The sequence below is a fragment of the Pinus tabuliformis genome, chromosome 9 (genome assembly GCF_031772625.1).
Source record: "Pinus tabuliformis cultivar Carrire ecotype Pingquan chromosome 9, CPIR1, whole genome shotgun sequence".
Classification (NCBI taxonomy): Eukaryota; Viridiplantae; Streptophyta; class Pinopsida; order Pinales; family Pinaceae; genus Pinus; species Pinus tabuliformis.
The window spans coordinates 1,541,895,939-1,541,919,916 of record NC_142307.1 but is presented as its reverse complement, the minus strand read 5'-3'; positions in this window follow the sequence as shown (position 1 = coordinate 1,541,919,916).

Below are 23,978 nucleotides of genomic sequence, written 5' to 3'. Positions count from 1 at the left end.
GCCAATGGTGCTTCACTATTCTCTTCCTTCCATTGAAACGTGACATTTTTCAACGATATGGATGCTCCATTTTGAGGTAAGCACGATGTCCACAATAAATACACTTGTGAAAACTACTTGTGTGTCTCATGAAACCCTTAAAGATGCAAGACGGACATCCATGGTATCCATGAACATTGAAACTAGTCAAAGTGCCATATGTAGGAAGATCATGGATTGTAAACAATAAATAAGCTCTTAAAGTGAATTGAATTGAATTACCATCCCTTAAAATCTTAATTTCTTCAATTCATTTCCACAATTCCACTAGTTCATCAAATAAAGTCTCTAAATAAACATGAATTGTATCTGAAGTCACACTTTTTTCCCTCGTATAATTAACGAAAACATCAATAAAAATGGCTTGGTTGCTAACCATGGAGGAAAGTTATAATTTATTAAAAACATAGGCCAAGTCAACGATTTAGTGCTTTTATCTGAGAAAGGGTTCACCCCATCTAGAGCTAAACCTAACTTTATATTGTGAGTATCTTGGGAAAAATTAGGTGATTTGATGTCAAAATCCTTCCAAATATTAGAATCAGCCATAAATCGTTGTTTTCCATCAGTTCTATTATTTTGGGCATGTCATTTCATTAGCTCAACAATGTCTCGACATTTTTACATTCGAAGTAATCGTGGGATTAGTGTAAAGTGGCAAAGAACCATTCTCGGCATTGAATTTGATTTAAACCTTGGTCTATACCTCACTTTTTTACATTTTGGACATTCAATCTCACTTGCAATATTTTTGCGAAATAATACACAACCATTCACACATGTGTGGATGTTTTCATACCCTAAGTCTAACTTAGTGATTTTCACTTTACATGTTCTTCATTTTGTTGGCAATGGGGATTCAGGGACTAACAACTGTTGTAAAAATGCCAATAACTCATCAACACTCTCATTTTTCAAACCATGCACCGCTTGCAAGTTAAGAATCAAAAGGATTGTTGTTAAATGACTTAAATTGCAAGTGCCATGCACAAGTTTTAAAGCATCCTCCATCAACTTCTGCCATTCATCCTTGAAACCCTCATTCAACATTCTATCAACTTCAATCCCTTCATCAAAGGTTCCTACCTTTTCTTTTGTGTTTGTTTCCTCTTCATCTATGTCTAAGGCCTATGCATCTCTCACGCTCTACAATTCTATCCTATCTGGATAACAATTTTGAAGGAAAGGTCTTATACCGCTATGCCCATATTTTAGCATATGTTGAAAGATCACACTTATTTTTCTCATATTCCCACCATGACCATCATTACATGAACATGCATATTAAAGCAAGCTCTTCTCATTAGATATTCTCTCATCATGTGCATGGTATGCATCTGTTGTCAAAATTGTGTGTTGACTCATCTTCAATTTTCTGCATTCAAAGATGAAACTAATATGTTAACTCTTTACTTTCAACTCTTTTCAGAACTTTATTTGTAAAAGCGAAGTTTCAGCTCCCATTTGATCACAAATGTCAATTGTGTAAACTTTTTAGAAACAACATATAGGAAGAGAATACTACACATTTTTTACCAGCATGAACACACCCATACACAATAATCACACAAACAAACAACAAAAGAAAGTCATATTTCAGAGAAAACCTTTGGATCAACATTTGTTTGAGGAGATATTTTTGTTTTATTTACACCTTTTTAATGCGGATCTATTCTATATTAAAAAATTTCATGATACATTTCACCAAGTTATACAAAAGTCCAAGAATATGTTGAAACTTCTGATCAAGATTATTTTTTCTCTCATGCTTCTTGTGACCCTATAGAAAATTATATGTGCTATTTGAGCAGCCTAGAGATAAGACTCTTATTACAACCAACTTATTTTTCTAGTTATGTATCAAATCATGTTAGTGAATTTATTTTTCCAATTTTTAAAACAAACTCCAGCTAGAAAACCATGAGGAGTAGCAAAAGGAAAATATTTTTTGGAAGTAGAGGAAGAAGTTGGCCATGGCCTTCAATCTTGCTAGAACATGATAGGGAATATCTATCTAGATTGTTAAGAATATTCTCATGTTATGATTGCTCTTCTACCACTAACTTTATCTCCAACATCATTGTACAAGAAATTAATGTCCAATGTGCTAGCAATTTCTATTCTTATAAAGATGAATGGTCATAGTGGAACTATTTCTGATTTGAATGAAATTAAAACATAAACATAAGATAATAAAATCTTATATATCATTTGGAGAATTTAACTTGTCAAAAGTAAAAGAAAATTCCAATATTTCATGAGTATGCTAGAATACATCTCAACCATTGCTAACTTCTTTGCAAATCCCATATTGGCCAAAATGTTCGATGTGACTAAGGATGGGTATAACTTAGAATTCATGGTTATGTTCTAGTATTACATGCGATTATTATATGAGGAAACTTATTCTAGTAGATACAGGGAATTTGGTATTGTCATATAACTTCAAATGGAGTTATGATTATAGCACAAGACCTGATACAAATGACTAAACACTAGCCTTCCTAATATAGTCGTTTAAGCCTCATAGAAAATTGTAGGAATGTTGAAATAGAGACTCACGCATATTCTTTTGACTATGGACATATTTTAGAAAGATTTGGTTGGACTGTACTCCAATGTTTTTTTTCGTGGTGGAAATCAACACCTATAGATAACTAAATGGAACTTGAAGTAATTAGAGCACGATCTTTATTAGGTGAAAAACAATCCTCAGCCATATCTCTTCAAAGATGTAGTTGTTTAACCTTATTTTTATGATATTAACTTCACTATTATGTAGTTATTTATATTATAGTTGAGCTCCAAACAACCTTTATGCTTCTTGTACCAGCATATTATTGACTTATTTCTGCAACCATAGGAAATATATCTAGTTGGAGAGGGGAAACATCACGATTGATGTCAATGATAGATAGATTAATATAAAAAACAAAGTGATGAAGCTTGATCAACCTTCTCATAACTTAATCGTAGAAGAAATAGTTGAATAAATTGCATAAATGAAGGAGTAAAAAGGTGAAAGAATTCTTTGATGTATGGGGAATTTTGGCCTGGGATCTATGCTTTTATTACAAGATTTTTTCTCCTAGTTACAATTCTTTTATAGCTATCAAAGTGAATGTGATAATATTGGATATTAATATTTGATAGAATTATTCAAGAAGCTTTTTAGTGCATTACTACATGTTGTGACTATGGGCTTTCTAACAATGTGGCTAATTGATTGAATCTTCATGCATTAATTTCATCTAAGACACTCTAAGAACTTCTAGGTTCTTATGATATTTTAAAATAGGAATAGGAAAGTTGATCGTTTGATAAACCTAAATTCGTAGCAACTTGAAATTATAATTTTATTCATTATGATTCCAGGATTTCCTACAGATTTCTTTTGATTTTGAGCTATAAGCACCTACATTCTGACCATGGTTTGGGAGTTCCACACTAGCTGTGACTGAGGTCTAACAAAAATTTTGTTTGAATCATCACAAAATAGAGTATGTCAAACATACCTTTTGGGATATTTGGAGTCACACTCTACATAACAATTACCGCTGAATTTAAAATTCTCTTTATCAATAGTTTCCATCGAATAGGGGCCACTTTAGGGGATAGATAGGTGATTAAATAATGTGGTAGAAAATATGAAATTCTATAAGATTGAAATTTTTCTCATTTCTATGGAAATGTCATGCAACATTAAATGTGGATGCTCTTCATTCATTTGACTGGGATAAGAAAAATTACAACAAAATTTTGGCAACCCATATTTCATGCAGAGTTAGTGGTTTTCCGCAAGGATTTAGACTCTCTTGAGATCAGGGTCGAGGCATATACACTATAACTAATAGTAAATGTAGGGGGACATGTTTGGAAATGTAGGCTTCATAAAGCATGCTTCTCTCATAAGAATTTTCATCTCCACTTAAAAAAATATAACCTTGCATTTTAGCTATGCTTTGTTTTAATCCTCATTACTGTACCTTTCATGATTTTTTGGCTTGAAACTTCTTCCAACACTACATCATTCTAAATTCAGGATATTTGAAACTTCATATCTTGGAAATGATAATTGTTTCCCTTTTCCTTTTTCATGTTTTCTCTTAAATACGTAGCTTAAGGATCCCCATTCTCCAAGAGTACAAAACTCAAAAGGCCTAGATCACATCACAAAGGAGTAATAGATATTTCTAAGGTTTGTCCACAAGATTGTTGAGGTCAAATTTCTTCTCTAAGAAATGTTGGAAATCCCCATTTGTTTCTGAATTTCTGGAATGAGAATGTCGTTGTCTATTGCGAGGATTATTTTTCCGAGGTCCATCTATTTTCTGTCTTGAAAATAGTGTTGAAACAATGACTAGGAAGCCTAAAATTGAAATAGTCTAGACTCCATAGTGCAACCATCCAATAAATTGGATTGATAACTAAAAGATGGTCAAAAACATCAATTTTTATGAGTATTTCATCCTTTTGGAAGCCAATTGTTCCTTAATTGAAATATTTTCTATTCCTAATTGTCTCCTTTATTATCTTCAGAATTTAATCACTTTTAGCACGATTTACATTGTTATAAGACTCTGTTTTCTCCAACTAGATTTGTTTCAAATATTCAAAAAGAATATTTTTAATATGGTCTTCATCAAATAAACCTGATGGAGTTTGGAAATGTACAATATTTTTGTCAAAGATCTATTCAGAATGAAAATCTGGACAATTCCTTCTTACATGTGTAAACAGAGAGCCTCATTTAATGTCCTAACACATTTCATGCTTATTTTGTCCCTTCTCAAGTTGTTTTCATCTGTTGATGTTAGTGTAGAAGTATTAGGTGGTTATGGAAACAACTTCCAACACAAATTTGTCATATATCTGTGTCTCTCCAAACAACCCTGTCAAATTTACAATTTCCAACACCAAACTCAATCCCATAATGAAGAACCCTGGGTTCAGTACTTGGAATAGGAATGTAGCCCGAATATATCATTATTCCATTTCGTATCTGATGCCTCAAGTTTATCATCTTTTTTATATACATACATGCATAAGGAAGAGCTTGGAAGAAAATAAAAATGCATTATAAGTAGTTGAAGTTGAATTGCCACATGAGAGTACCACTGAGATTATATTTATTTATGGCTATCATTTTATTAATAGATATTTTCATGATAAACGTTCATGGGACTCAAAATGTACGAAATGGTTAACACAAGAAACTAAGCCGGATGAGAAACCTAAACCCATTTCTCTTCTAGTGTTAAATGTTAAATGTGATTATTATATGGTTCTCTTAACCTAGATGGAAGATTTTGGGAATATCCCTGAATTCGATACACAACAGCAAGGTCAATTGTTTGACTTTGTTGTTGTCTTTGGAATTTCAGGATGTTCCAGGAATTCAAAATTTGGATAAGTAATTGTTTGATCTCGATTTTTTTATTAAGATTCAAGAATATTCCCCTAATCTACAATTGAAATGAATTCTGCAGCTTTAGATTGGCCAGGTGTGTTAGCTTCTTCCACCAAATTTTAACTAGCTTAATTTTATGGAATTCATGATTTAAGGGTGGAAAATAAACCTCTTTATCATCTGTAGAAAATATGCCATTAGTTCCCTTATTACGGCCCACATATTATTTGAGAAACACCAAAGGGCAGAAGCAGAGAGATTGGTGTTATGCTAATCTCTTCATGGACCCTAGTCAACTTGGTCCCAAAACCTTTGTAGCATTGTCTAGATCCTATCAATCCATTGTAGTGTCACACTCTCTGTAGTTTCATAGATACAAATCCAAATCAACATGTTACACAGATGGATGTATTGTGTGAAATTTCACATCAACTCAAACTGAAACTGCTCGCCATCAATTTGTGTGTAGCTTCCTTAAATATTCTTCCTTAGTTCTCAAACCTTCTCCTGTGTGGAGCTTGAGAAAATATTTGCATACACATATCACATTATAGCATGTTGTGGAGTACATTTAGAAGAAACCAAGCATTCAAAATTTTATATTCTGTCAACATTGAGGCATGTGTTAAATGTCTATTATCTGCATCTCTACACAATGGTGTCATTATTAATTTGAAGTTTCTTGTCTTGTGAGCATGATCTAATTATTTCTTTCTTAAATATGTTTTTCACTCCCATTATTAAAATTTTGATGTTTATGAACAATATATAGATACAATGGATTCTTCGAATAATAAAAGAGGCAATTATTTTTCCATTAACAACGTTTAGTATTTGCATACGGTGTAAATTCATTAGTTCTACTGGTGGTTACTTAGGGTCACCTAAACAGTTCTGTCACATGCACAAAAGAAGTAAAAAGTGATAATAGGAAGGACTCGTGTGAATGTTTCTAATCATACATGTTGAATCTGCAAGTGTTGTTGTTGTGCTCAATTTATTATTGCAGTACCTATCAACTGACAAAATTTTTACAAATGTTTGAAATGATACTAAATAAGGTGGACCTGAGGGACTGAAGAATGAAAGCACAGGAAAATAATTGACTAAGATCTATAGGTGGCTGGAAAAGAATCACCTTGAACTCCCATCAATGTTTGATTGTTACAAAGGTAGCATCTGACATATTATTGGTTAGCATTTTCAACATTGAAACTTATACTGCACCTTTTTCCAACTTCCAAATAGAATTGGTTCAATGAAATTAATGCATGATCGACTACTTTCAGGTAAACCATTGTCATCCACAATGCCCGTACAGAACATGAGTACATGCTCAAATCGACCTATCTTGGCTGATATTGGTAATCATCTTCACGAACTAGTGGGTAGATAAAGGATCTTGGTCATTGTATAAACTCTCACCCCAAGCGGATATCATGTGATTTTTGCTCAACAATGTCCCCATAAGGCTATTATGGTCTCAACATCACTAACTAAATCAAGGCTTTGCACTCTTCCAACATGGATATTGTGTTTTCTCCCTCCATTAATGCACCATTCTATAACAACAATGGCATGCCATGGAATGTATTGAACTATTGTAGAAATGTTAATGAACCCAAAACTATTACATGAATAATGAAAAATAATGATTAGCACAATTCCTATATCCCCGCCTCAAAAGGTAAAAGATCTCCATATCTAAAAAGGATTTTCCACAAATAATATTTTAGGTAGTTAGGGTCTCTTTCTATGATAAACCCTCCACTAGTTGACATCACTAACCCCAATGTGGATAAAATCCCTAAAATGAAATTTCAATTAAATAAGTCAATTTTCCAAAGTAAAACCCACCCAAGATTCTCACCTATATGATGATCTAGGGTATACATAAGTTTGGATATCAATGCTTGAGCATTTGTTTCCTTTTCTGAATACAGATATGCACAACAACGATATGACTTGGGTTGCTCCTGAAACTTGATTACTATTACTTTGATTACTAAGAATATATTACTCAAATGTATATATGTAATTTAGTATACATGGATCTCATTATTAGCATCCACATAAATAAAATTCCTAATATAAAATTTTGAGTTACTCGCATTGATCTAACTAGTATCAGTGTTCTTATAGCATCATTTATCACCCTTGTATACTTGATGCTCTGATTCATTGCCTTGGGTAGCCCTTTCCCTTCAGACTTGGTGCTTTTAGTAAAAAATAGTATTTTAAATTGCGAATCTACCCTTCAAAAATTGCATGCGCATGTGGGTCTAGCTATACCCAACCCACATATATAATTTTAAATATTAAAAATATGTAAATTCCCTATTTTATAAGTGGGGTTTACGGGCTATACCGAAAGCCCACTTACAGGAGCCCTTGGCCTAACTATATCCCAATTGAAACAACTATTTTGAGGTGGTATAAATACACCTCATGGGAAGGCCTAAGGGGATAGAAAGGTAGGATATTGATATTATATCAAATTGGTCCCTAATCAAGTCTGATTTATCCATGTGCCTCAGGCACTCCTAGCTATAAAAAACCCTTGTTTCCTCATAGAGATGTTCATTTCCTTTATATGGCATCCATGTGTATGCATTTGAAAGAGGATTGTTGAGGCTTGGGCTCGATGGATCCAGAGGAAGGTTTTGCTTGGAGTTGTGGTAGAATCAGGTTGTATTCTTCCAAATTCTTTGCAGACATCAATAAGGAAGCTTTGTCTTGTTCCTAATGTGATGATATTTCTGCTTTAACTCATGTTATGATCTAATTATGCATGATCTCATGTTTTATATCTATATGCTTATATAATCTAACATTCATATCTTGAACATGCTTTGAACTACCACTACTATATATGCTTTCTAGAATGAGTTGTAGGTTTTGAAGTATTGGAGGAAGTAGAGGGTTTGGACCCTACGAGAACATCCTTAAACGTATGACCTACGGGTACTATCTCTTCATTCCACTTTAGTAGTTTAAGAATTACGAATGCTTGTTTGCTTGCTTCTTGTTGGTGTATGACCTTCGATCTATGGGGGTTCTCAACCCAGACCCTAGGTTGTTTTATCCCGTAATAGAATTGGCAACTCCGCTAGGGAATACAATATTGTATTTCCTTGTTTCACTTGTTTCTCTCTTGATCTACGCTTTCTTGTTTGATTTCTTGATTTTCTAGTATCTTTGATTTGTTTGCAGTCTAAGCAAAGAGTTTGATCTTTTGGATAAGGCTTGAATTTATATTTTTTCTTTGGTGGCTTTTGTATACATGGTTTTTAATTGACACAGTCACATACACATGCATTTGTGTCCAAAGAAACACACATATATGCGTGATTCCTTGAGTACAATTGCATATACATGCAGGTCTATCACTACACAATTGTGTATGCTAGGTTTTGAATCAATTTTTCAAATTTTGAGTCTAGTAAATGGTTTTACCTGATTTTTATTACTTGTATTTAATCATTGATTATCCAAGAGAGCCTTGCTTCTTACAGATTTTCAGTTTCCTACCTCTCTTTGTGGAAAAACCTAGTCAACCTAGGGTTTGTTTCTTGGTGAAGTGTTAGTTTTTATTGTTTGGGTTAAAGCCTTATTAGTGAATTTCTTGTCTGTTCTGAGCTTTTGGAATATGGAATTGGTCTCAATTCACTTATAACCTCATCTTTACATTACTTTCCCTTGATTTCTTGAAAGTTGATATCTTTGGTTTTTTCTTGGTTTTTGAGAAGTTCCTTCTTGCAATATTGAAAAATTTTATTGGTATTCTTGAAATATTTCTTATTGATGGAGTTTATATGTTGTTTTTCAGATCATTTTGTTTGAGTTTGCATCCACTTTTCACTTTAAGTCTTCTCATGTTAAGTATTCCTATGGCATGTGAAATTTTAGGTTCTTTTTGCTTGAATATTGATCGTGAAGTTTTTAGTAGTTTTTGTTTTCTCAAGAACTCTTTGTGCCCTTAAAAATAAAAAAAAGGATAAAAAAAATGTTGCCTTTATTTTTCTTTCTGGTTTTGTTTTTGGTCTTCTTAAAATTTTTGAGAAAGTGTGAAGTCTTTTCATTAGGTTGAATTTGCTTGATTTTGGGGGAAAGTTTTTTATTGAATTTGTTCCTCCCTTTTGTCAAGTTCTGGCTACTTGATCTCTTTGAGAAATAGATTTTCTTGCTTTAATAGAAATCCTTATAATCTTGCATTAAGCATTTTTAGTTTGCATTACGATAGTTGCACTGTAAGAATTTTTAGTCTTTTTGTAGATTTGGAGTGTGTGAGCATGTGTTTTGAAAAGGAAAAGAGATTTTTTTCTTTCGTAGTTTGTTCGTAGAACCTTGTGGAAATATCTTTCATCAAAGAAAAAAGAGATGCATATGCATGTAGTGAGGTTTTCTATTGATTTCTTTTTGTGTCAATAACATCATAAGTCACACTTCCATTTTTCCTTGACTTAAGAACAACCATTAAAATCAAGCGCTAAAACTAAAATGAACAAGATTTTTTTTATTTTCATAGGTACATCAACTATTCTAGGCCATTTAGGGCCTTGAAATAGGTGTTTGCAGAGTTAACCCTCCATGGCCACTCTGAATTTAAACATAAAAGTTGATTAAAAGAGTGGAATCCAGTGTCATTAAGTTGTCCGGGAAATCTGTTCTCTTCTACGAGTTAAGCATGAGGGCGAGTGAAGGTATGGAAGAGAGATACCCCTCTCCTACTTGTTGGATCCCAACCAAATATTGTTTCACCTGGCTTCCAATATGAACTTGTGACCTTAGTTTCCATTCCTAGGGACCACATAGGTCACTGCAGGGAGGAATACCCGTTGTACTTGATTTGATTGGGAAAATTAGTTTTCATGTGATAAACTCCTTTTTAGGATATGTTAAATGTGCTTAAGGATTCATTAGATTATTTGCAAGTTTAAAAAATGATTTTTGAGTGTTTTCATGTAATTTTTATCTATAAATTAACATAAAAAAATGAATGAACAACAACATATAACAGACATAGACATCACCATAAATAATATCACAATAGCACATGATGTAGGAGTTCACCCCTCTTGGGCTACGTCTCCTTGGTCCAACATCGAATGGCTTGGCCCACTCTATTATTCTAAAAAATGTGAATACATCATTTTACAATTCTCAGAAAGCTCTGAAACCTATTCCAATGGCTCCAGAATGACCAAAAATGCCTGTGTAGCCCCTTTTTGCTCCTAATTTGGTAAAAAAATGAAGAAGCTATGGAATTTCCAAGTTTTCTCCTAATTGCATCGCAAATTTCCCAAAATCCAGCACCATCCTACAAATTCTCCCCAAAATGTGCTAACGGAGTGACAATTTCGTCGATTTTCGAGCGAAATTATCGGATGCTTTAATTAGCTTCCAATGCCTTAATTCCAAAATATTTGAGCACATGGGGGCCACATGCCCGGTGCTAAGGCCAACAACCCGCCCCTATCAGTCGAGCCTCTATTCCTTTCTGCTGGTGGTCGTGTTGTGGTGGTGTGACCAAGGATCGGCCCTTATGGGCTAGCCCCTCCCCTGAAATGGCACACTCATGTAATTTAAATAAACGTCACGAACATATATAGTTAAGTAATTTGGCTATTTCATGTTGGTGTATGGCTATTCTCGTTTGTTGGAGGTCACGTGTTCGACCCCTAGTTCTACTGCCTGGAAGTCGAACCATAATTTTGTTGGCCCACGAGTTTCCATGTGGCAACCTCTGGCTGTTCCACATGTCAACCCGTGGTTGGCCACCAATACAACCAATAATAATACGCCAAATTGTACCAATGAGAATGTGCCACTTGAAAAAAAATTATTCACTGAGCCCGTTGATGAGTCAAACTATCACATTGACCTGCACAATTGGTGCCACATCAGCAGTATAGACTACTAACTAGGCTGTCAATTTTTTTACAAAAATTTCCCTGTTTGGTAAAGTGAATAGAACATGATTTTGGGAGCATACGATGTTTGTTTCATACGAAACAAGTTGCACTGGATTTAGGATGATGAGCACTACACGATCATCCAGGTTTCTCATTGATTTGACAACTTTGATTTTTGAGCTAAATTTTGAGCACATGATCATTCCTCCCCACTGGAAGCCTTTTGGACCCAAAAGTATCACTTTCAGTTGTCCAGCAGGTGAGGGTATAGTTGATCCAGGTCTGGGTGTGACGAAGAACCCTTACAAGACCTTTTACTTTCGTGATGTGTTAAATTGCATTTTTAAAAGAGCATAAATGAATACATCTACATGTTGTAAAGAAGAGGAACATGTCAATCATCAACACATGAAAACATAAGCCGTTGATAATGGAGTTCATCCAGGAGGGACTATGTCTCTGGGTCCCGGTGTCAAGATGGTGTAGGCCGCTGCATTAAGTGTTTTCAATAGTGATGATGTACATAAGAGGTGATGTCATTATCATACTAGGAAAATGCCCTCACGTAGGAGTGGCGCTACCAGATGTTCCACTACAGGAACTCTCAATCAAAAGACTCCTATTTGTATGACACAAAAACTCATGCATGATGAGCATCCCGCCAACATTGCATAAAAGGGATCTCAAAACAAACATGCATGGCGACACATGAGTATCCCATCAAAATACAACAAAGGGATCTCAAAACACAACATGAAAAATCATGACAATAAGTACATCACATAGACAATTCCAAATCACATCAAGCAGGAATCATGAAACAAGTAATAAACAAGATCCCTCATCAACATCAAACAAGGATCTGTGTAGCACAATGTATAGCAAAATAAGTACATGAACACATTGCATATACCTCACAACCAGGGGCCATCTGAACAAGCAGATGTCAAACTATTGAAGCTACTCAGACCATTGATCTCACGGCATCAATTGCATGGAAATCGCTGCTTGCACGTGAATGCTGACACTTGCATTCCACTTAGAAAAGTGGCTGGAAAATAAAATGAGAAAATGAACAATATGAATGCACCATCAGATTTGTGGCGTCGAATAGTGCAAAATCGTCTGTCTAATTTTTGAATTCTGAGAAATTGAGAATCTAGGGCTCAAGGAATTTTTTAGATTCCCCCTAGATCCCTCAAAGATTCTACTCCATGGGTGGATTGGAACTTTGAAACTCAAAGGTCAAATCTAACCTTGCCATTATGATCCCTGTGGAAAACCATGAAAAATGACTATAAACTTGACTATATTCTGACATGGAGAAAAATTACCTGCTTGGGAAAATTTCAAGGATCATGGTTCCACTCCTTGTTTTGCAGTAGTCATGGTTCCACCTGCATACTGAAAAATGGCCAAATAATTCAGAACTCGGATGGAGAAATAGATAGTGCCATTGTGTTCATTGCGTCGAGAAGTGCTGAAACCATATAAAATTTGTCAAATTCTGACAAAGTGAAAATTTGGCCCTCCTACAAAATTCTGCCTCAAACGGCATGTACTTCCTTCGTCTACCTCAAAATTCATGCCTACTCCTAGTTCCTCCATCTTGGGCGCACTGAGAAAATAGGTTTATTTATAAAATCATGGGCAGATTAACCAACAAATTGGTTGTGGCACAATGGCAAAGTTAAGAACTAGTTGAGGAGTGATTGGGTAGTCAAACCCCACCCCTCCCTATTTTTATTACATTATGGTTTTAACCCCAATTTATTTCTAAAGGGGGTCAGGTCTGCATTGGGCAGCCCACCCCATGCCTCCCATTGAACTGGGCATACACAGTTATTTGAAGTGGGAGCATCGGTTGTAACATTAATGTTTGTTTATGGTACGTCATATTTATGGGAGGTTCTTTTATGGGGCCATCCGGTGGGGGCCGGGCAATTTCAACTCCCACCGGCCTCACCTTAATATATACATATGATGGTAAGGAGAGGCGTGGGTGATGGGGTTGGTGGCCCACCACCACCCTCTTTTTTTTTAATATCTATATATCTATATATATATATATATATATATATATATATATATATATATATATATATATATATATATATATATATATATATATATATATGATATATATATATATATATAGATATATATATATATATATATGTATATATATATATATATATATATATATATATATATATATATATATATATATATATATATATATATATATATATATATATATATATAATTAAGAAGGCATGTTCAAAAATTCAAGTTTTAGGCCGAATGAGTCTTTTTAACCAGGCTAGAAATTCACCCAAAATTTGGCCAGAATTGGCTAGATTCTGTCCGCCGAAAGGGTTCAAATTGTGGCCTACTTATGCCTACCCAGTCAGCAAAAGTCAACCCAACTTTGACTGCTTCTAAATTTTCACATACGAACTCAGTTTGACGAACCATTCACACTGCCATGATCAGGATGACGAGATCTATGCTCTGGTCCTAGTTTGAGCATAATCCAAACACTTTGATTTTTGAGCTTCCCTGAGTCCTCTTTGTCCTGTGTGTGTCTTTGGAGCCACCTGGATTAACAGTTCACTCACCTTTCCAATCTTGATCCATTCATCATCAACTTGGAACTTTTGATCTTTCTGATGCTTGTCATGCCTTTCTTTGTACTTGCCTTTGCTCTTTTCAAGCTGATATTTCACTCTTTGATGTACAATTTGGAGTCGTTCAATGAACTCCTTGGCTCTGTCCATGTTACCATCAATAGAAACATACTTCTTACCAAGATGATACAACACATTATGATGCAATTGGTAAACAATTTCCTCTACTTGATTCCTTTGACTCAAGCTTGAATGCACATCTTGAAAGTATGTATTTTGATGATCATAACTTTCATGCAAAACAAAATGAAGCTCAAGGAAAGTAGTTACACAAATGATAGGCCTAGAAAGCATATCAACAAACTTGTCCTTCATAACTTTCTTATTCCTTTTGGACAAGTGCAATAGTAGAAGAAAACACATCCAATGAAAGTGCCATTGGCACTACAACTTAATCATTGCACCATTGAAAATTTCTAAATGAAATGAAATAGGATTACCATGTTGCATAAGCATTGTGCCCATGGCATAGTCACATACATCAACCTAAAACTGAAATGAATTTTTCAAGCCTAGAAGAACAAGTATAAAGGTTGAACTGATCTTTTGCTTCAAAGGATCAAATACCTCTTGTTGTTTGCCTCCCCAGTGGAAGACCTTTTGCACAACAACCAATGAATGCAAAGGAGCTACAATAGAAGAAAAATTAACAATTTTTTTCCTCCAACATTGGGTTTCTCCCAAAACACCTCTTATCTAGATGACTATCTTGAGTGTTGACCAATCCACAATGGCATCAATCTTGGAGAGGTATAACTTCACCTCACCTTCTCCAATATTATTGCCCAGGTACATCAAAGAAGTTTTACCCAATTCATAATTTGACATCGTCAATAACAAATGTTCTTGACATACGACATCAAGTATTTTTTTCTCACACATGACATGTTCATAATGAAATTTTCTGAAAATGAAAATGTCATCCAAGTAGACTATCATGTCTAGAAATCGCTCCAATACATCTTTCTTCATATGCATGAAAGTAGTAGGAGGATGGAAAAGACCAAAAATCATAACAAGCCATTCAAACAAACTTTGCTTATTTTTGAATGTCATCTTCCATATGTCTCCTTCAACAAATCTACTTTGATGATAGCCACTCCTTGAATCCCATTTAATGAAATGCTTTCCATTCCTCTTGGACACCAAAATAATAAGTGCACCACATGGTGAAGGATATGTTCGGATGATTCGTTTTTTCAACAAACCTTGGATTTTCTTTCTTATTTCTACACTATCCCTTCTTGACATCCAATGCATGTCAATGTTAGGAAGAAGACACTTTTGCTGTAATGGCATTTCATGTTGGATTCTCCTATTGGTAGGAAATCCCTTTTCTTTCTGAAACACCTCATCATCATGGTTAACTACATCAACCAAATCAGTTTGCAATTTTGAATTACAACCATCAAACACTTCATAATCAACACCAATATTGGGTTTGATCATAGGAAGCACTAAATTCTTGCTTGAATTCACTAGTCTTTTCATTTAACCTACATTAACTAATGAAAGATTTAGGTTCTTGCGATGAGCTCTCACAATATAATCCACACCATCTTTTAACAAGTGGTACTTATTTTCATGATGATAGAAGATTGTTTTTCTATCATAGAGGTAAGGACTACCCAAAATAATTCCTGAAATATCCAGTGGTACAACATCTAATTCAACTTCGTCAATGAAGTTTGCTATGATTGCAAACCGAAGAATACATTTTATTATAACCTGTAAGTTTGTGTCCTTGTATATCTAACCCAATTGGTAAGGCTTGGGATGTAAAATGGTTTCAATATTATGTATTTTTACTAAGTCTTCAGATATCAAGTTGACTTGAGACCCACTATCAAATAGTGTGTCGATTTTTGTATGTTTTGAGATTACCTTCACATGAAATAATTCAATCCTTATTTCTTCATTTGGAGTATTAGTGTGACAATTTGATACCCTAGTGCTAGCAATGGATGTTTTCCCTTTTATACCCATGGCTGTAATTTTAGTTTCATCACCCAAATTGGATTCCAAATCCTCTTGAATGATTGCAATTATCCTTTCTTTTCCTTTGTTGTTGAATTTATTTAGTTTCATATCTGGATGAAGCTTCCAACAATGAGCTTCATCATGACCCTCTTGGAACAATGTTTACATATTGTTTTCACTTCTTTCTTTTTAATGAACACATTTTTCTTTCCTTGTAAACCCTTTTCTTTTTCTTTGCCCTTAAATGGATTTTTACTATCCTATTCTAGAGTGTTTTTTTCTCTTGCCTTAAGATGAATGGCTTGCACACACAACTCATCTAGATTATTAGGATTAAACATAAGGATAGTATGCCTAAGGTAACTATGTAAAACCCCTATGCACTTCAGCAACATGTCTTGTGATTGCAAATCTACAACTAACATTAGAGACCTTTTTCTAAATTCTTGGGTGTAATCTTGCACATTTTTACCTTTAAGTTGTCTAAAGTTATGCCAATTCATGATGCCTTTCTGCATATATGCTAGAGGGTAGAATTTTCTTTTAATTGAAGTAATGAAATCAGACCAAGAAATTGAGATCTTACTGTGTTTTTGTATCTCTTCGTGTGTCTTTGATTCCCACCATAGAAGTGGTTCGCCCTCCACCCTCATGGAAGCTAGCTGAATCTTTATGTCATCCTCTTGAGATTTTGAATCTAGCAATAGACCTCCAACTGATGAACCCAATTGTCAAGCTTCTCTACATTCACTTCACCATTATACATGGGCAGTTCGAATTTAACATAAAGTTTTAACATGGGTGATTTACCAATTCCTTTTGAGATGTGTTGATGAGTATGAGTAAGGGATGTATTAGTGGAAGAGAGTGAAGATGTCGATGAAGAAGAAGATGAAGAATATGGTGGAGAGGCTGGAGGCTTACCTCCATTTCCATTACCTCCTCCTCCTAAAGAACCTTCTCTTTTGGTAGGCTTAGAGATTTCACCCTATAGTCTGGGATTCCTCTCTTCATAGAGGACCTTAACCATCTTTATCATATCAAAGAAAGCCATCCTAAAGACCTTCTCATCCTCTGTCATGTTTGTAGGCTCTCCTTCATGAGACATGCTCACTAGAGTCTCAATTGCAACTTGAGGAAGAATTGGTGGTGGATATTGTGGCAACCTTGCACTCCTCCTCTTTGACCCAACTTCAGGGCTTTCAAGTAGCTTCCCTTCTCCTCTCTTGAGCTTCAACCTTGTCAGGATGACATTCACTTGCAAACAGTTAAGTCCTTCTTGCATAAAGAAAACCAAGATCTCTTATACCAAACTTGATCTTATTGGGAAAATTAGTTTTGTTGTGCTAAATTCCTTTTGAAAATATGTTAAATATCCTTAAGGATTCATGAGATTATTTGGAAGTTTAAAACATGAGTTTTGAGTGTTTTTATGTAATTTGTATGTGCAAATTAACATAAACAAATGATTGAACAACAACATATAATATACATAAACATCACCATAAACAGTATCACAACAGCACATGATGAAGGAGTTCACCCCTCCTGGGCTACGTCTCTTTGGTCTAGCTTCTAATGCCTTGGCCCTCTCTATTATGCTAAAAAATGTTAATACATCGGTTTGCAATGCTCATAAAGCTCTGAAACATGTTCCAATGGCTCCAAAATGCCCAAAAATGTTTGCATAGCTTCTTTCTGCTCCTCATTTGGTCACAAAAGGAAGAATTTATGGCCTTTCCATGTTTTTTGCTAATCACACCTCAAATTCCCCAAAATATGGCACCATCCTATAAATTTTCCCTAGAACGCACTAAAGGAGCAACAATTTCTTCGATTTTCAAGTGAAATTGTCAGACGCTTTGAATAGCCTCCAATTCCTTACAAAAATTTGGGCACATGGGGGTTGCATGCCCGACGCTAAGGCTAATGGCCCACCCTGACCAGCTGATCCCTTGCTCCTTTCCTTCGGTGGTCGTGTTGTGGTGGTGTGACCAAGGGCCGGCCCCCATGGGCTAGCCCCTCCCTTGAAATGACGTGCTCATGTAATTTAAATAAACATCGCGAACATATCTGGTTAATTCCTTTGGCTATGGTGTGTTAGTGTATGAATATGCTTATTCGTTGGTGGTCATGGGTTTGACCCCTCTTGCTGCTACCCCAAACTTGACCCATAATTTTGGTGGCCCCTGAGATGGAACATGGCGACATCTCGCTGGGCCACATTGTTGGGGAAAAATAATTGCCTAATAAAAACAACTAATTAACTGGACATTAATTATCAACCCGAGGAGCGTATTTTTATTTTAAGGCAATTGGAAAAATATATGCATAAAAAATAACAACAACTAACACTATTTCTATAAGATTGTGTTCTATACTATCAAGCTCATTCAACAAGAAATAAAATGTAATACTTGACTAATAAAACTAAAATTAGAAAGAAGAAAGTAAATGACAAGAAAACCAATTATTCCAATCACACAACTTGAATCATTTCTAAATTAAAACACACATTTATGAATTGAAAATCTAATGTATTGCACTCAACATAATTCAAATGCTAATATAGAGTACTAAATTAAATGAAACCTAAAAATTGCAGGAAACAACAAATCTGAAAAATGCAGCAACCAACAAATTACTTTGAATAAAAGGAAATTTACTTTAAAGAAAAATGATTGAAATTCAAAGAAACAAGCACATAATTAAACTACTTTAGATTCTCAAGGCAGCACCTCATCCACGGTAGTGGGCCCAACTACCCAAGACTCAGTCACTCCTTGAGAAATAACTTAGATCATATTACAGATAACAGATGTAGAACTCAATGGATAACTTCCTTGGATAAAACATATGAGAGAAATAATTACATAAAATTGAAGTTCTTAGCTTTTCCTCCAATTTAACAATTGTTTGTCTCCCATCTCATGTCCTTTATCTCATCTCCTACATCCTATCTAATAATTGTCCATCTCCTATCTCCTAATTATCCCTCCCCTCTTTAATCTGTATTTTCATTTAAATACACAGAGATAAAAGGGAAGTTACAAAAAAGTTGATTACAAAATGATTTCCATTAAATTTTGGATTGATTACATAATCTGAATAAGCAAGATGGAACTTGAAAGACATTCCCATCATGATTTAGTTGGAACAATTCGAATCTAGTACTGTAATTGGGAGAATTTGGAAAACAATCGCAACAGCGAATATGAGAAAATCACCTTTAGAGAACCTTACATTTCTCTCAATCCAAGATGAATTGTGGAAAGCAGGTCACTACAAAACTGATTTGGTCCATTATTCACAAAACCCATGTCTCATATTTTTCAGATTCATGTTCATTTGCCTGAAACATCCAATGCAAAAATGTCACTTCTTATCCCAACGAATTTCTGAGTTGGAATATTTGATTATGAGCTGGAAATCAACTTTGCAATCTGGAAAAGGTCTTGGAGGCTAAAATCATGAGTGATGTTATAACAAATTCATCAATAAACCATGATTGGAAAAATAATGCATAATAATCTTCAATATATTAAAAATAAAGGAGAAAAAATAGTATTTATCCATAAAAGCATAAATACTTATAAAATGGAATTGTATGATAAATTATGATAAATGACATGATAAAGAATGGTAGAAATGGGTGAAATAGACATTAAAAAGTGATAATAATATTGAAAAATTAGTGGTCCAACACATGTCAACCCGCAGTTGGCTACCAATCCAACCAATAAGACTACGCCAAATTGCACCAATGAGAATGTGCCACTTGGCACAACATGATTCAATGAGCCTGTTGACCAGTCAAACTACCACATAGACCTTCACAGTTAGGCCACATCAACAATACAGACTATTGACTGGGCTCTCAATTTTTATTTAAAAATTTCTATGTTTGGTAAATTAAATAAAACATGATTCTGAGAGCATACGGTGTCCATTTTGCATGGAACAAGTTGTACCGATTCAGGATGATGAGCACTACGCAGTTGTCCAGGTTCCATACTGACACATCAAATTTTAAATATTGAGCTAAATTTTGATCACCTGATAATTACCTGAGGCAGACATTGTACCACTCTCATTAGTACTTCTGGAGGGTGCTCTTGCAAAGCTCAGGTACTTGCACCGACAAAGGCATTTGTCTAGGGATCATCGTAACCGTTTATGTTACCTTCGCTGCTAGGCTTGGGTCGTAATTATTCCAAACTATCTATAGAAGGTCCTTATCTTCACTTTCTTGTATTTTGGTGTCTAGTCCTAATCACCCAGAGCGGAAATACTTGGAAGTTGTTTTATTTATTGTATATCTAGGGACATTTCAGTGAGTGCACTTTCCTCCTAGATTGCCATAGCTTTATAATTTTTTGTCTTTACAAGTTATCTTAATAATTAAAAGTGGCTGATCGGCTAGTTCATTGGTCTAAGAGTATTCGTGGGCTCTCACCTATGAGTGTTGAGCCTTCTTCTAGAATGTGTAGGAGCAGTTATGCTAGTTATTTTCAATCAATAATAGCGAACGCATCAGAGATTGATCCTTCGCTTCAGGCTATAGTTTCATAGGGTGGACCTAATGTAAGTTGTGATTTGGACAAGAACACTCTAGTCCTTTCTAGGTTTCTCTTCCAGTCGAAAGATGAAGTTGAGGTTGAAGAGATTCCTGAGTCCCCTGTGACTCCTTCTTCACCTCTTCCTCCTAATTATCTGGACGTTTTGTTATACGTTGGGACCCTGACTCACAAGCCAGCAAGTCCTAGTCTTTATCGTCCTTTTCCTCAGATGGCCATTGTTGGGAGCACAAATGTGGTAATGAATTCTACTAGCATGCATACTCCTCTTTCAGTTCAAGGAGGAGGTACTATTGTTATATACACTATCACTCCTAGTATTGTAATATTTGGCTCTACCTCCATTCCACCTTCAAGTGGGGGCACCCAAGATTTTTCTTCCCACGTTGATTCCTTCCCCTTTGGCATGCCTTCTAGTGAAATTCCCTCGATTCTTCTAACTGTATCATTTGTTGTTTCCATAACTATGACTTCTATGGCTAGCGGTTTAGCCTCTTTCCAAGGTTTTCCTTTTGGAAGTGGTCATATACCCCATTCTAACCCTTCTTTAGGATCACTCCCTTTCTCCGCTCAAGGTCAACGTTATAATCGTTTTCATGGATGGACTAACCCCTCTTTTAGTGGTTTAGGAGCCAGGAATCATTTTTCTTTTGGTTAATAGGGGAATATGCCTTACTCCTCTGTAAGTACCTTTCAAGGTTATTATCCCTTCACCAATGCATGGAACCCTTACCAAGGGTTGTCCTCTCCTTTTAATAGTTCACTTGGGGGGAACTTTCCTAGTTATGGTAACCTTTTAGAAGGAGGTTGTCAAACTCCAAATTTTTCTAGACCACAAGGTTTTCCTTACAGTTCAATTTCTTCTATGAAAAATCCTTAGCAACCGAGTGGCTCTGTAAATCCAGGATATTCTTTTCAAAATGTTGGGAATCCTACTCATGGTGGGTGGAATTCTTAAGCTCCTCCATGCTTACCATTCCTGGCAACCCTAAATTTACCATATCTCTCAAAATTCATAAATGATCTGATCTAATATAATCTGGCTTGGCCTCCGGTTCCCACCAAACTTCCATCAGATATTTCAAAATTCGAAGGAAAGTCTGGGGAGGATCCAGATGACCATATAACAACATTCCATTTATGGTGTTCATCTAACTCCCTAATTAACGATTCAATCAGGTTGAGATTGTTCCAACACACCTTAACTAGAAATGCTGCTAAGTGGTATATAGAACTTAGTGGTGGTACCTTTGCTTCATTTCGTGAATTGGCTATTATGTTATTGAACCATTTGTAGTTTCCCATTCAATATGATGCTGGAACTGAGTTATTCACTAGTTTCCAACAAGATAAGGCAACTAACATTTCTGACCATATTTAAGAATGGCGAAGAATGAATTCCTTATTGAATGGTTTTTAAAATCTCTACAGCCAGAAATTTATAAGGATGTATCACTCTCTCAGGTATTCACCAAAGAATATGCTATCTTTAGAGCCTAGTAGTTAGAACTTATATATTCTCAGTCTATGATTCTTGAAAATATTTTTCTTGATGCTCATCAATCCAAGATCGATTTAACCAAACCGAAGCCAGGTCCCCATGCTAAATGGATAGTCGAATCGATTGAGAACAACATGGCTAACCTGTTAATTCAATTACAATAGTTATCTTTACAAACTTCTTCTTCGATTCAAACATCGTCATAAGTGCCTATGCCTTCTCAACCATCAACTATTAATGTTTTCCAAACTTATAACCCCAAAGGAAATCAACAATTCGATGGGAAGAAAAAGGACATGGTAAGAAGAAAGATAAGGATGGGAAGGGTAATGCGAACAAACCCAACAATAATGCTAGGGAGGGTAAAAAGGAGTCCAAAAGGAAAGTTAAATTTCCTTGCAAATTGTGCAATGGAGACGATTTAACTCATCATTGCCCTAAGATTCAAGATGCTCAGCGGTTGTTAGTGCAGCAGGGTTCTTCTAGCTCCACAGTTGTTCTAACTAACCCTTTTTGCTAAGGGGAACAAATTTTTGTTGGAGTGAATGCTAATATTAGAATCCCCACAGGGGGAAACTAGGAAGGGGAAATCCATTGAATGTATACATGATGAGTTTATGTTGATGTTTCTACAAAATCACATGATTATGGTGAACCTGAATCCTCTAAGGATAAGGCTTCTCCCAATGCTCTAGAGTTGCTCCATATTGAGAGGCTCGCAGTTGATCCTATATGTCAGATGCTGAAAGGCTCTGTAAAATGTTAAGCGATCAACCCTAATGCCAAGGTTGCCCATAACCACTCCATTGTTGAATATCTTGCTCAAAGTCCTTATGTGATGTCTGCTTTACAGGTACTTCAGTCGTGTCCATCATAAAGGAGTGCATTTCTCACTTCGATCAGGGCAATAAATATGAAATACTCTCTTATTGTTACATTTTACATGTCAAAGAATAAGAATATAGTCTCATCACATGGCTTTCCAGATTAAATCTACATATCAAAAGGCCAATATCTTTCAAATTGTAGTTGATGAGGGAGCTTCCACATGTGTCATGTCGATTGCATTTTAAAAAGCTATCGGATCTCCCCAATTTGTTACTTCACCTACACTCTTGGCTGCATTTGATGGTCATTCTCATAGGCCAAATGGAATTATTCTAGCCTTTCACATGTTTGTTGGGGGAAAGGTGGTCAATAGCGTGGTGGAAATAGTTGATTCAAATTTGGATTATAATATTTTATTGGGGTGAAATTGGATTTATGAAGTGGATTCCATTGTATCATCATTATTTTTCATCCTATGCTTTCCCCATGAAGGGAGAATTGTTACTACTAATCAGATGGATTATTCTCCAAAAGAATGCAATGCATCCACTGATTCTACCATTTCGTTGTTGAAGAATGTCAAGAACCCTATTGAGAATTTAGGGGTCATAATGTATTCCTTGTTGATGGGTATTTTTGATCTTCCTTCTCCTATTGCTTGAATAAATTTCATTTCATCATCCAAGGCCCCTTCTCGAAAAGAGTTCTTCAGAACTCATTCTTTTTCTGATCCTTGGCCCTTAACCTCTTCTACCACCACATTAGAAGAAGGAAAAGTGGGTGGAATGGCATATCCCATGTCTGTAGCTGAAATTGCTTATCAATTTATAGTAAATACCGAAGATTCTGATCCTACTCTTTCAACGAAGGTTTTGGATGGAGATGTTTCTCTGACTAGGACTCTTGACTCTACTTCTTCTATGGACTACCTTAATATTGTTCTACCATCTGAGGAAGCAATCCTAGAAGCAATGACGGGTATAGAAATACCATGGGATGATTTGCATCATCAATCATATTTTCTCCAAGCCTTGCATG